The 15,123-nt window shown below is 41.9% G+C and overlaps 1 protein-coding gene across 1 annotated transcript in view; it reads left to right on the forward strand.

Moving 5' to 3' along the window:
• The window catches only part of IFITM10 (interferon induced transmembrane protein 10), a 217,991-nt gene that overhangs the window by 181,891 nt on the left and 20,977 nt on the right, over positions 1-15,123 (forward strand). The window lies entirely within an intron of this gene.

Here is a 15,123-nt window from a genome sequence, read left to right on the forward strand (position 1 = left end):
TTAGAAATGGGGAAAAACAAGAATTTGGAGTGAAAATAACTGCTCTAGCTAAAGCTGAAGAAGAGCATATCAGTAAAATCAGGCTAAGACAAAATATAAGCCAGGTGATGATGCAGATAGCTATACTAAAGTCAGAATTAAACTCTAAACTCAGTCAGAAGGCTGCTGAGACATATCAATCACATAGGAAACAAGTGTATGAAAGCGGAGAGAAAGTGGGCAGACAACTGGCACTTAGTACGCGCCAGAAAATCACAAAAAGGGACATAGCTACTGTAATAGAAAACGGACAGACATTTACTCATCCAGCTGGAATCAATTCCCAGTTTCAAGGGTATTACCAGAAATTATACACAGAGGATATTAACAGATCAGATAAAGAAATAGAAGCTTTTTTAAATAATTTTCTTAGTAACTCCGAGGCTATAGAAACATTGGACACTGATTCAAGGGAGGACCTTGAAAAAGAAATAACAATTGCAGAAGTAAGGACCGCATTATCATCGTTAGCCTCTGGCAAAGCAGCAGGTCCAGATAAAATACCGATTGAGCTATTTAAGATACTTAGCAATCAGTTATTACCGATCCTACATGATTTATTTCTTGGAATACAATACAATGGTGTACCTCCAACTTCCTGGGAGGAAGCTAATATAATTGTCTTTCCAAAAAAGGGAAAATCCCCAGAGCTCCTCACATCATATCGCCCTATATCCCTTATTAATTCGGATTCTAAATTATACGCAAAAGTCTTAGCACTCAGATCAGTGGGGTCATAGAACAGCTCGCTTCCCCATGGCAACATGGTTTTATCCCTGGAAAGGGAACCACTGAACACATCCGCAGGGCAATTGCCTTATTTGACGTCATGACAGCTAAGGGGGAGCGAATGTCTATGATTTTACTGGATGCTGAGAAAGCTTTCGATCGTGTTACCTGGAAATTTCTATGGGAAGTTATGGCACGCAATAATTTTGGCCCCAAATTTATTAACTCAATAAAATCAATGTATCACTGCCCCAAAGCGAAAGTCCTCGCGGCCGGATTATTCTCTGAATCTATTGATATAACAAGAGGTACTAGACAGGGTTGTCCATGCTCACCCCTGTTATTTGCTTTATATATCAACCCTCTTATTGTGAAATTATTAGAGAGCACTATTATTAAACCGATTGTTAGTTATCAGCTTGAAACGAAAGTACTGGCATATGCTGACGATATTGCGATAGTCACATCTGATCCTACAGAAGCTATTCAGGAAATAGAGGTAATTACGTCGGAATTTGGGACTTACTCTGGGTATTCTCTTAACAAAGGAAAGACGATTATAATAAGCACACCCGACACAGTTTGCATTGATCCTCGAAGAGTTGAAAAAGCTACTTATTTGGGTATTGAACTTTGTGCAAACACTAAAACAATATCACAAATTAACTTTGATCCATTACTGAAAAAAATTGAGAACGACTTTAAAAGGATCAATAGCCTTCATCTGTCTATTATAGGGAGAGTTAATTATGTTAAAATGAACACGTTACCCAGATGTCTCTATTTATTTAGAGCAATACCGTTAGCTATTAAAAAGGAGGTTTTAGCAGCGATTAACTCACTTATATCTAAGTTTGTGTGGCAGAATGGAAAAATAAGGAGGTCTATTGAACTACTGTCTCTGCCTATCGAGAAAGGGGGTCTTACTATACCTAATATGGAACTATATTATTGGGCAGCACAACTAAAACAACTTATGCCATTACTTAAAGGCTATAGTGAACAGAATTTGGAGGGGCGTGTCGAAATACCGTCAATATATGAACTTATAGTTGGGCGGGAAGCAAATAGCTTGTTACTCCGAAAAACTGAGACAAGAAACTATAAAGCTTTTAAAGGGGAAATTATGATCAATGTTTGGAAAATTTGGAGCCAAATTGCTAAATATAGTAAAGTTGAGAAAATTAATCGCTATACACCACTTCTCTATACTAATTTTATTCAAGTACGGGATTCAAACGTCTTTTTGAAACATTGGGCAAAGATAGGAATTAAGACAATTGGTGATTTTCTAATAAAAGACTATGACACAACTTTTTTAGATTTAAAAATTAAATATAATTTACCGAATGGGGATTTTTTGAAGTTCGCACAAATATTTGCCACACTAAAAGCCAAGGAATCACTAATCTGCCTAGATAAGTATGAAATTATGGATGTCATTTTTAGGACAAATATTAGAATTGGAACTTTATATAATACTCTTCTAAGTATGAAGAAAGATGATCTTGATAAAACGGAAAAAAAGTGGTCTTTAAAATTGAATAACCCAAATGTGGATTTAGACCAGGTGTTAAATATGAGTCAAAAGTTATTGATGGCAAGTAATCTTAAGGCACAATTGTACAAAACTATTTTTGACCTTTACTTTACTCCTGCTAAACTATTCACATGGGGTAAACGAGACAATGATTTATGCCCAAGGTGTACTCAAGGACCGGCAACTCTTACTCATATGATGTATACTTGTCCTAGTTTGACATTATTGAAAACCATGATAAAATCCTTTTGGGAGGAAATTTTTGGACACATAATACCAGTATCGGAAACCCTATTTCTTTTTGGTTATGACCTTACCTTAAAACTAGAAAAAGCTGAAGAAAGATTAGTTTTTATTGGCATGGCTGTTTTCAGGATAATCCTATCTGCGAGATGGAAAGACGCAGAGCCTCCAAGTTTTCAGATGTGGTTAGCACGCCTTTTGGCAGCGTATAGATATGAATTTGCAATATTTAAAACAAGAGGGATACGATCCAAATTGCGAGGAGATGCGCTTTGGTGCCCAATAACTGATTGGAAAAATAGCATCGTCCCTGGTGGTATTGGGTGATTATTGACTATATTTATAATTGATTTAGAGTGTGTTTATATTATTGTATAATTTATAATTATCTTAAATTCTATCTATGTTGATTACAAACCCTGCGATTCATTTATTTATAACATTGCATTATTTGAGTTAAATTTGAATTGATGTACTGTTGTAATGATGTCCTACTTATTATGCCTGAATAAAAAAAAAAAAAAAAAAAAAGGAATATTTTAAAGACAGATAACATCATTGGAAATGATGTACCAGTGAATCCCCTGATCACACTCAGGCCCGTTCTTTGAGGGAGGGTTTGGTCCACAGTCATCTAGAACCCATTATAAAAAAGAAAGGTACATTGAAAGATGCTAAAGGGTTTTTTCCCTGTGGGAAATGCAAAGCGTGTTCAGCCAGCAAAAGCACTTTATCCTATGAGGTGAAAGGACTAAAAGATGGCAGGAAGATTAACAAATTCATGTCTTGTCAGACTACATTTGCAGTTTATTGTTTGAAGTGCCCATGTGGGATGAGATACGTGGGTAGTACCATCAATTGTGTGAAACTGAGAATCTTGGAGCACATGCGTGCTATTACAAATAAGGATTTCACCTACCCGGTAGCACGCCACTTCTTCATCAAACATAAGAGTGATAGGAATATGTTGCAATATTTTTGTCTAGATTGTGTACCTGAAAATGCTAGAGGAGGGGATAGACTGCAAAGGCTGTGTAAACTAGAGTCTAGATATATTGTGGATCTGCAAACGAAAAGTCCGGAGGGACTTAACGGTGGGGAAGAATTGGCGGTACATTTGGGCACATAGGAAATTATGAACATCCTTAAGATTGAGGGTGATGCTCATTTTTTGTATTGTAATACCAGGATTCTTCTATCTCGAAAATGACACTATTTTTGTATGTATTGGTTCCGTGTGCATTTAATCTTCTTCTTTCTGGTAATGAAGGAGTAATTAAGCTCATTAAGATATGAGTAGCTGAAAAGTTTGGGACAAATATCCAGTAGAGGTAACTCAATGGCAAGAGGGCAAGAATAGGACATTTGGGCAACCTTGAAGTTTGCCATTGCTGATCCACTGCAAGATTACACTCTTTCGAACTAATTGTTTGAATATATCTGATAAACAGAAATGGTATTCATATTTATGTTGTTAATTGTAAGCAATGTACCTATGTAACCGAGAGTTCTATATTTATAGAATGAAGTGGACAACGTTCCAAGATGGCGTGCACAATATTGTGGGTCACGTCCTGTCCTATGTTTGTTTCCATGACCAAAGAGTTACAAATGGCGCCGCGATGTGTGTTATGCTTAGACACAGAAGAAGGGAATTACCGAAACGCGTCTGTCGATTTAATAAAGAACACTGCTGTGCAAAGTATCCCGTGAGTGCTGTTTCTCTTTTCCTGGTGAATGGGAGAAGAATCGAAGCGAAAAGATATATATAGGTGTATATATATATATATATATATATATATATATATATATATCAGGTAACACTCCCAATGGTAATAGCGAGCACCAAAAAGGAGATTAACGGACACTTCACACGCTGGTTGCTGGTGCAATAAGCAGTGCTTTTATTCTTCCATCAGTGCAATTCGTGACGCGTTTCGGTGATCCCAGTCGCCTTGCTCACATAAACGCCATTACAATCTACATCTGGTATTTAAACCCATCCAAGAAAAAGTCATGTGATGGGCTGGCCCCAAACTGATAGTGAACATAGAAAAAATACTATTTGTAGTTCACTATAGGGAACTGGTAATGTGCAAAGCAAAGCATGTTTTAAACATACCAGCAGTAATGGAATAAACGATATTCAGCATCTGTATATATAATTTAAAAATAATTATTTTTATTTTACATAATTTTATTAAACTTTTTAAAAAAATTAAATAAATATAGCTTTATTTTTAAAACAATAAATAAAGTAATCTACATTAATTCTATACATGTTTAATAATTTCAATGTATAATAAATAAAACATTTAAAAACAATTTTTTGTTAATAAATCTTTAAAAAATTATGTTTTTTAATATATTTAAATTGATTAAATATTTATTTCAAATTTCAGTTAATAGTGCTGCCGAGGTTTCTTTATTTTGTTCTACATTTAAACTAAATATATGAAATTAATGTACACTATGTTTATCTTAAAATAATTTTATTAATTATTTCCAAGCTTTAATACACTTTTTAAACATTTCCAGAGGGACCGCCACCCCAGTGGCAGAAATCTTAGCCTACGCCTGTAAAGTTACAGTTAATAACTTTACACCCATAAATTAGGGTCCACCCAGTGCTTCATTCGAGCTGGTGGTTTCTTGTGCTTTGCGCTGGTACTTGATTTCCAATTCTGGCGCTTGTGACAGCCTGCTGCAAGGTGGCGCTGTCTGGCTAATATAGAGATGATCTTTTTTTTCTTTTTTTTTAGTCCTCATTTACCACCGTAGTTTCAGGTGAGGCCGCAGGTGGGGTTGCAACATGCTGTCACAGTTTTATACAACTGGCAGGGATTGGATAAGGTGGTCAACCAGATATATAGAGATGATCACAACAAAAGTTAATTATTAATTCAATATATACTTAAAATGACTATTACCTGCCATCCAAGCCATTCTTATAGCTTTTGGGGCCTGCAATAGCCTGAATTGTCACACTTGTAGGAGTGTGATGGTTATTAGTTGTGTTGTTACTAACATTGGCAGCATAGCATGGGGTAATGGGTGGTGCAAGCTCCAGTGGCTTCCTGACGAGAGCCCTGACTCTTATTCATTTACAAATTAAGCACTGGTCCCACCCCTAGCTTCCGTGGGTGGAGACATGTATGCCTACACTTTGTAGTAGATTTACACTTGTAAATGGTGAATAGCCTAAAGTAAGAGTAACCTTACACATGTAGATTTACTTACTGTTAAGTTTACCTTTGTTAATAGCTCCCACTGACTACAAGTTCAACCTCATAAGGAATAATTATATAGACAGCAGCAGCCACGGCCGGTGGTAGGTGTAACTGCAAGGCGTTGACGTAGGGAGGGGGAGGGGCAGGGTGGGCGGTTGTAATGTATGGATTACGGACTTTAACAGGTAAGTAAACATATAAATTAATAAAACAAATTTTGTTGTGTGCACTGCATCGCATTTGGTGATGCAGTGCAGACAACGAAATTCGTTTTGTACCGCTTTTGGCCGCCATAAGTGTGGCAGGGTATGCTCAGACGTGAGTCCCTTGCTCACTTTGCCACTGAATTCAAGCAAGCCGGGCTGAAGACGGCTGGAATGCCAGAAACCGGTCCTCGGAAGCTTGTTTCCGGTGCAGGCAAGACATGGCTTGGCAGTTCGGGCTGGACTGTTCCCATGAGGCACAGGGTCAGACTGATGTGCATATAGCCATGTCTGAACTGGGGTGGCAGAGTGGGCTAAAGAACGGTGATGGATTAAACCCAGATCTTTTGACGGGGTGTGAGTGTTTGATTGATTCAGATGCTCCGTCCATCACCACCCCCTTTTGTACGGCTCTGATAACAAAGCTTTGGGTTACCTGGATACTTTCTCAGCATTGGCTGATACCATGGATCATTTCTGTTCTCTGGAGATTGTGAACTGTGCTGTCGAACAATCTTCGTCTGCGGAGATGGATTCCATTCTGGATTCATTGGCTTTTGAACTTGCAAGGGGCATCATGGATACCTCAGACACACCTTAATTTGACTACCTTGACTAGGTTTTAGGCTGCATTTGTTTTACACACATTACGAAGTAACATGTTTCTTTTTGTGTTGCACTATCATTTTAGAAATAGACTGCACATGTTTTGTTATTCAGCTGTTCTGATGGGATTCAGTCTGGACATTTTGTACAAGGTCAAACAACATTGTGCCCTGTTTTTCTCTGTGGTCGGTCACTAATACATTCTAACACATAGACACAATAAAGAGACCCAGCTGCTGTTTTCTAGCATTACATTTCTTGTCATATAACCTGAGACTTGCCGTTTTGAAAATAGAGAGAGGTTCTTGCAGAGGAAAGGTCCCGGGACGAGCACACCAGCTCTGCACAATCTGAGATGCAGACTAACTAACAGCAAATGCCAGGTATGAAGCATAGCTATAATCCCAGAGATCCCTGAAATATTGTTGTTCTCACGTATTGAGGTTTGGCTTAGGCAAATGTATCATTTGCCATGATAGGGCTTTTCATTGTATATAGCTTATTGATAATGCTAATTACTTTGCTCAGTTGCATATGTTTAATAATTGCTGCTCAGTTGCTACATGATAGAGTACTATAGTTTCAATAAAAATTGCAAACTTTCCTTGTGTCTTTCATTTGTTTTTTATGGACATGCATGAGTGAGAGAACAAAAGGTGATGATCTGTTACCACGATTCCCTGAGGGGACAAGAGTGTTGTGTTCTGTGGTGCCAACTTACCTGTTATTCTGCGATGGTTAGGAGGGCAGGTAATGCACTATGAGCTAGTTTGGATTTGGGCCAACAGTTACTGATGTGGTATGGTGACTGAGGGGCATATTACCAACAACTAGCGATAATTATCGCTATGTTGGCTTAGCGGGAATATTTTTATCGCCGTGCTGCGGCGATTTTTATCGCTTAGGAACCTTGCTATTATCAAGGTTTATCTCCTAAGCGATAAAAATCGGCCGAAATGCATGAATATTGCTGAAAAGTCCGCGATATTCATGCATTACCTAGCTAATGCTCTTAGCCATGTTATCCACCTACCATTGGATAACATGGCTAAGAACTGCTCAGGGGCAGGTTTTAGCTTTTGGAGATATTCGCGCTTAGCGCGAATATCTCCAAAAGTTGGTAATAGGAGATAGCGATGCCAGTGACTGTTTCCAGTCGCTAACATCTTGGCACGCCCACTTTGCATGTCATTAGTGATAAATTTCACTGACATGCAAAGCGGGGCCCAAGATGGTCGCTATCTCCTACTAGCTGTCGCTAACTGGTGTTAGCGACAGCTAGGTAATGGGGAGATAATTGTATCTCTGCTTTCTTAGCTTTTAAAGCCAAAAAAGCGGAGATAAACCCCCTTGATAATATGCCCCTCAGTCCCTAGATGCTGACTTTCTGTGGTCCAAGGCATAGTTCTGTTTCCAAACAGAATCCCTGCAACAACGGTACCTTTCCAAATGTTACTTTCCCTTAACTTTTATTAAAAATTAAACATCAACATTGAACTAGGTTTTTAATAGCTATTAAAACGTTGTTTAATTATTTCTCTGGTAGTCCCATTCTCGATGTACAGTATAAGGATTTTTTAACATGCACTCTGGTATTCTACATAGGACAGCTAGGCCCATAAAATTCTTAGCCTCAATCGGACTGAATTCAGGGAGAGCCTCCAACCCCGAGATACTCGGAGAGATAGCATGATGAAATTGGAGGTTTTTATAGAGCTGAGTTCTTGGCATATGGTATTCTGGCTGAAGATCTTGAAAAGATTTGAGCACCGAGCCTCTCATCACATCCCATGATGTGGAAATCCCTTTATTTTCCCATCCCTGAAATCCAGCTAGCGCCGCCAGATGGGGTAGATGGCCATTACTCCAACGCGGGGTCTCCCTAATCAGCCTGTTCCACCACCCTATCTCACGGAGGGATTGTTTCCATACACAAAATACCACCTGAGGGGCCGACGGTAGGGCATTATGAATGGACGCAGAGTACAGGATAGTATGCAAAGTGGACTCCCCCATACACCTCCGTTCCCCTGCATAGGTGGGATCTTCTCGGTTTCAATACCACCATTCATTTAGCACCAATGATCCAGTGGTAATTTCACAGTAATTTCTCAAGGCAAAACGTCATTTACCTCTAGTTTACCGCTTTAAAAGTGATAGACCTTTTCCACCATGTATCACCTTCAGGAGACTTTACATAAACATGAAAAATCCAAATGCAATTAATATTTAAGCCAATAAAGACAATTGTGAGTATTATTAAAGGGTTTTATTTTCTAGTTAAAAGTTAAGGCTCTCTGACCCTTTATTCATTAGTCAAATATCAATCAGGTTACAGAATTGAAAATAGGAAAATAGAATTAATACAGAACATATTACAGACTGAATACAAGGCATTCCATAAAGGAAGGGAATGAGGCACCAAATGTCAGTCAGAATTCTTTAAAGAGTTCAGGAAAATATAATTCTGGAGTGAGTTTTGCAAGGCTAATCAATCATTAATAATTGGCAATAATCCCCCATAAAGAGAAATAAATGCATAAGACAAATGAATCTATTATATAGTTAGTTAGTCAAAGAATAAGCTTAGAGTTTTAGCATCTAAATCTAAACCTGTTCTATCAGCTGCTCTCTCTGCCGTGGTCTGTTCATCTGTCTCTTTATGTCTCACACAGAGAGGCTGCCCTCCCTTCACAAGACCACAGAAGAATGTGATCTGCCTTGCCAAAAGTATGACGTGCAAGGTTAGCTTACGCCTCTCTGAAAAAAAAGATGAGCAAGGCCTCCCTTTGTATCTCCTCGGACACAATCTCCTCCCAGGCTGCACCCGCAACATTCATGTACCTAACCCAAATGATGTCTGGTCTGATCTGCTCCCTTTCCTCATCTTTCCTCTAAGACTGGCACGCCCCCTAAGAAGCATTATTTATAGTCTAATTCTTGGCAGACTATACTAATAATGTTGCAGTTTCAGTAGAAACCTGCACTGTCATTGGTTAGCATAGGTGACATGAGGGTCTCATCATTCTGTTCTCATTGCAAATCCAACTCATACCAGTTTTAACAAAGGAAGCTTAAGGCTTAATACAGTCATATGTTTCACCATCAATAATTATACAAATATTGCAATATTGAAGAGGAAAAATGTATCAGTCCAATTCCTTCTTGCTTTCACATCACACACAGGGATGACACTCTCCCACAAACACTGGTACATTGGCACGATGACAGGAGTGTACAGTTCATTGTGGCCTTGACCCATGTGTCTTCACTTGAGGCACTTGGCAGTTCATGCAGCTGGCACAATCTTCTGCGCATGCATCTCTCATTCAGCACACTGCTAACAATTCTCAGCCATGCTGGATTCCTAGGCAGCCATTTTATTGTGGGCCGAAAAAACAAAACAAACACAAAAGAATATTAATGTATGAAATAAAACCCATTATGTTTACCTCCCCCATATTAGTACCCTGTATTAGTTATTACCTAGCAAAAGCTATTAGTTTAAAGCAGCTTTTCTATCATTTGTGCACCACACGCAAAATGTGCAATGTACAACATAGTGTAAACATGCACCTGTGCAACTTTTCAAAACGCAAACAGTTAATACATACTCATAGCAACATGCTCTAATGTTTTAGATAGCTTTTCATGCAAAATGCGTTTGCCCCACATGCAGAGTTGGTGCATGGTTGATTAATTAATACACATTATGAGAAAGATGTATTGTGAACTGAATATGCATTGTCTAAATATGCACTAGCCAAAGTCTCTTGAGACGGGAACAGGGAGTGCAGATTACAAGGAAAAGGAGCTGCAAGGAGAGAACACATATTCCGTTCTTATCTTCAAAGCTAAAGAGGAAACTGAAATCACAAGTTTTTCCACACTGCAAAAACACATGTTAATTCAGCACAATTATGTGCTACTTTAAAAGTAAAAAAAAAGCTTCTCTAAATTGAATGTACATTCTATAGTGAGGTTAAATCTAAACTAAACATCCATGATTAATTAATTAGGCATGGTTTTAAATTAAAGCATTTCAGACTGAAAGCATTTTGACCAGGCCTCATTTCATGTCTTTCACTTTGCATGCACTAAAAGTGCCACTTTCAAAAAGCATTTGACTAGGCCTCATTTCATGTTTCATGTGCCATGTGTTTTCACTTGCACCAAAATCTGTGGGCCATTTTAAATGCAGTATGTCTGAATCAAAAAAGTGATGATTAATCTTGATGAAATCTAGCTCTATCACCAGGAGATGCAAGGCCATGTAGCACTATTGAATATCTGATGTGGCCAACCCCCTGCAATATGTTGACTCAAAGCAAATCCGCAGCGCCACCCTGGAAGCTACCCCTGCCCATAGGAAATGTCCCAGCGCCGCATTGACCCGGCGAAACCACAAAGGGGTCACCGGATAGGGATGATTCTGTAATTTATGGTACAGACGCGACAGTGACACCATTTCAAATGTAGCCGATCTGCCATTTATAGAGAGGGGCATATGTGACCAAGTTTTTATTTCCTCCCTTGTCTGCGTCCAGATTAGAACTATATTTCTGTCCTACGCTACTCTCTGCAGATCTGAGAGGAAAACTCCCAGATATTGCATGCCCTCTGTTGATGCCCTTACTGCCGTGGCCCAAGATACCAAGTCTGCCGTTCCCCCCAGCACACACAGCGTGGATTTACTCGGGTTCATGTACAGTCCCGATGATTCACCAAAAATGTCCATGATGCGGAGGAGTCGTGGCCTGTCCTACTCATGTCCGTTAAGAAAGAAAGGACATCATCCGTATATAAGGCTACACGGTCCGAGGCCCATGATCCCACTCAAATCCTACCACCTGCACGTCAATCCGTACCCATGCCGCCAACGGCTCCATTGCTAGTGCAAATAGAAATGGCGACAGAGGATATCCCTGTCGAGTGCCTGTGCCTACGGAAAAGTAGGGTATACGGATCCCGCCACCCGCACTGACACCGTGAGGTCCGTGTATATTCGTTTTAGATATGCCAAGAATCTCAGGCCTATATTAAGACTAACAAGGAGCGCAAATAGGTATACCCAGCTGAGCGAATCAAACGCCCTATCCATATCCAACAGCAAGAGAGCAGCCTGATAAAGATCAATTCAAAAATGGTCAGGCGATCTCAGTAGATGTTTCCTAAGTTAAATTTGCCCGGCGTAAAACGCCTCTAATACCATACGAAGTTATTCAATGAAGAGGCAGGCGCTGGAGACAGGAAGACAGGAAACAAGTTTTATTCCGTCGGAGTAGAACACATCAGATCGGACAACAAGGTATCGTCTCGAGGTGCTCTCTCAACCTCTCTGAGACCTGGTCTTTTATACACTGGTTTAAGACATGTGAACGTCCTTTATTACAACAGGGACATTGTGAAGTATGAGAACGACATCACCGGCACCCCCCCAGTTCCGGCCCATTCCAACACATGACAACAGTAGAGGCCCTTTCCCCTCATATGATTGGGAGGGGCTATCACGCAGCTGAGTGTTCTGCCGATTCCTTTGGAATGTGTGCGCCTGATCGAATCTCAGGGGATGGGGAGGTCGTGATCAATAGTGGCTCCTTTCAGGAGAGGCGAGTGCATACAGTAATGGGCAATAAACTGTATCCTCGGGCTAAAGGATGACCAGCGGTTCGTACAGGCAGTCGGGCTCAGAGGAAGGGGTCATCAAAGGAGGGGTATTCATGGACGGAAAGGAGGTGTTGGTCAGGCGCGGGGTGTGATTCCTTGAGACAGAGTCATGGGAGGGGAGGGTTCATGACTTGTGCATGTGAGTGCGGGGGCAGCCAGGGTGCGCGGGGAAGACTTGTAAGGTTCAGGGAAGTGTGCTGACGGGCGATCGTGAATAGGGAGACCATGGTACCTAAAATGGCTGTCGTGTATGCTCGTACGTGAGTCTGCAAGATGGCGTAGATAATGTTTAGTACACGAACTAAAATTCCACAGTCCTCCCTTTAACATGTCTCGCCAGCTTGTCAGTTCAGATCGATCCCCATGAGACCACGCACCTCTATCTCGTATAGGGGACTCATGTGCTCAGTTTTAAAGTTCAAAGTCTTTGGGCACATACAGTTGGAAATGAGTGCACATAAAGATGGTAAACATTGAATACCTAAGCAACACCCACACAGTATCATGATTGGTATCAATAAAAACGTGAACAATCTCCATCCCCAGCTTTTCAAAGTGTCCCAGAACCAGCCTCCAAGCGACCATCCTTCTTGCTCCTGGTGAACCTCTGAGGACAGTCTGTGGAGGTGTTCGATTGCTTTGTAGACTGAAGGTGAGTCATCTGGCACGTAGGTGCAACAGCTGGAGCCGATGATGCGGCATGCACCTTCGCGGTCGGCCAGAACCACATCTAGAACAAGACGGTTTTGAAGAGCCACCAGGCGGACGGCCTGAAGCTCAGCCGTGTTGTTGGCGAGGATGCCAGCGGTGATGTTAATGGTTGTTTCTAATGCCTGAGTCAGGTGTCGGATAGCGCGGCTATTTGCCATTGGTCCCCACAGAGGAACAAGTCCCTTTGCTGCATCCAGGAACTGTGCTCCGGTGGAGTCGGTTGTTCAACATCTCCGGCGCGCTTTTGCCGGTGGTGGTTGGCTGGAGCCACATACGTGGGAGGAAGAATGAAGGCGATGTAGCACGTACCCCTCCAGCCTTTTGGGAGCCAGGTGTAAGCTTTGGTACCACAAACAAAGTACATATTCGGGGAAGCAACAAAGGAGGGGGGGTCAGCTGAGACCAATGTTTTGGTGATGCGACAAGAACTGTGACCCACCAGCTGCGTTCCTTGTCCTTCGAGGCATACGAGTCCTGTGACATTGATGACAGACAGGGCCACGGTCAGGGTGGCAGCCGTTTGCTTCCGCAGGTGGGAGAAGGTGGGTCTGGCTGGATTGTGGAGCACTTGCATTTCGACCCTTTCTTTGGCAGGGATGTTCGTAAGGAAGGTTGAACCTGAAATTGCAGGACAAAAGGGCTTTCCTGTTTTGTTCAGCCAGAACCCATAGTAGAAGTGTGACACTGTTTGACCAGAAGTGGCGTTGTCCTTGTGGCTTTCCTGCATGAGGATCAACCAGGCGAGGCAGGAGCCGTGAACTGAGAAAGGAGAAGGGATGAAGGGGATGGAGTGTCCGGTAGCATGTGGGAGCAACCCACAGATCCAGCAGTTCGTGGCATTTGCAGCAAGGTTGTGCTGGTGCAACAGTTGTACGAAGGAATTGTTCCAGAACTCCCTACGCCTTTCTCGGAGCTGAGGTGAAAGGGTGATCAGGTGGTGCTCTTTCGTGGTTGGCTGGACAGTGGTTCGCAACATCTGGTGAGCGGGTGTGCTTTCCTCCAAGATCCAGAAGGAAGTCATGTGAAGGAGGCAAAAGAGGAAGACAATGAAGAAAGCGATTGTCTTTGATTTGTGCAAATTGTCAGTCTTTGGGTTCCTGTAGTGGGTATTTCCTGTTGCTTCCGACGTCTTCTTATCTAGCGCTTCCATCATCTTCTTATCTGGCGCTTCCATCATCTTCATCTTCAAGGTGCTCGGTAGTGGGCAGAACCACAGACTTTGTTTAGCTTCTCTCCGGGTAACCCTTGGTTGCTTTGGGTCACCGTTCTGAGATTTTTAACTTAGTCAGTGGCCTACTTAGCCGAAGCTCCCTCCTTTCGACGCAGGAAATACCCTTCTCGAGATGGCACAGTGGGATCAGAGTGTTTTGCAAGTTCAAGTGCCTCAGTATCAGGATAGCAGTTCAGTGATGGTCGGTCTTTGTTCAGGAGCTCTTCTTGGGTGCTGACGTTGTCTGTCGTGGCCAGGGTCGAGGAAATCTTCTTGCAGTGGTGTGCATGCAGCCAGTTCTTCTTCCCCTCCACTCGAAGAGCCGTCCGAGTGGTGATCAGTACTTGCCAGGGGCCCGTCCACCGGGGTTCCAGACTCTTCGCTCGTTGAAAGTTCCGGATTAGGATGTAGTCCCCCGGTTGGATATCGTGACCGGGACCCCTGGAAGCATCGGGGATGGCCTGCTACACCTGTTGATGAATGACAGACAGCGTTTTAGTTAATTTGCATAAATAATCTGACAGCAGGACGTCGGGGACGTCGTGAATGGAGGTCGGTTTGGGGGCAGTCCAGAGGTTCATAGGCCGCCCAAACACAACTTCGTAGGGGGTCAAGTGGTGCTTAGTGGGAGTGGAGCGCATCGATAGTAATGCCAGTGGAAGGGCATCTGGCCACTTAAGTCCTGTGGTGGCCACTATTTTTGACAGTTTCAGTTTCAGTGTAGCGTTGTGTCGTTCAACCAGGCCAGCGGATTGGGGGTGGAAGACCGCATGGAACCTTTGTTTTACCCCCAACCCCTTCAGGATTAGTTGGATAACTTCAGCTATGAAGTGAGGGCCATTGTCGCTCCATAAAATTCGACAAAGGCCGTAGCGAGGGAAAAACTCTTTCAGTAGTACTTTGGCAGTAGTCATGGCAGTGTTATCTCGGGTCGGATAGGCTTCC

Source organism: Lissotriton helveticus, chromosome 3_1 (assembly GCF_964261635.1).
Source record: "Lissotriton helveticus chromosome 3_1, aLisHel1.1, whole genome shotgun sequence".
In the NCBI taxonomy this organism is placed as follows: domain Eukaryota; kingdom Metazoa; phylum Chordata; class Amphibia; order Caudata; family Salamandridae; genus Lissotriton; species Lissotriton helveticus.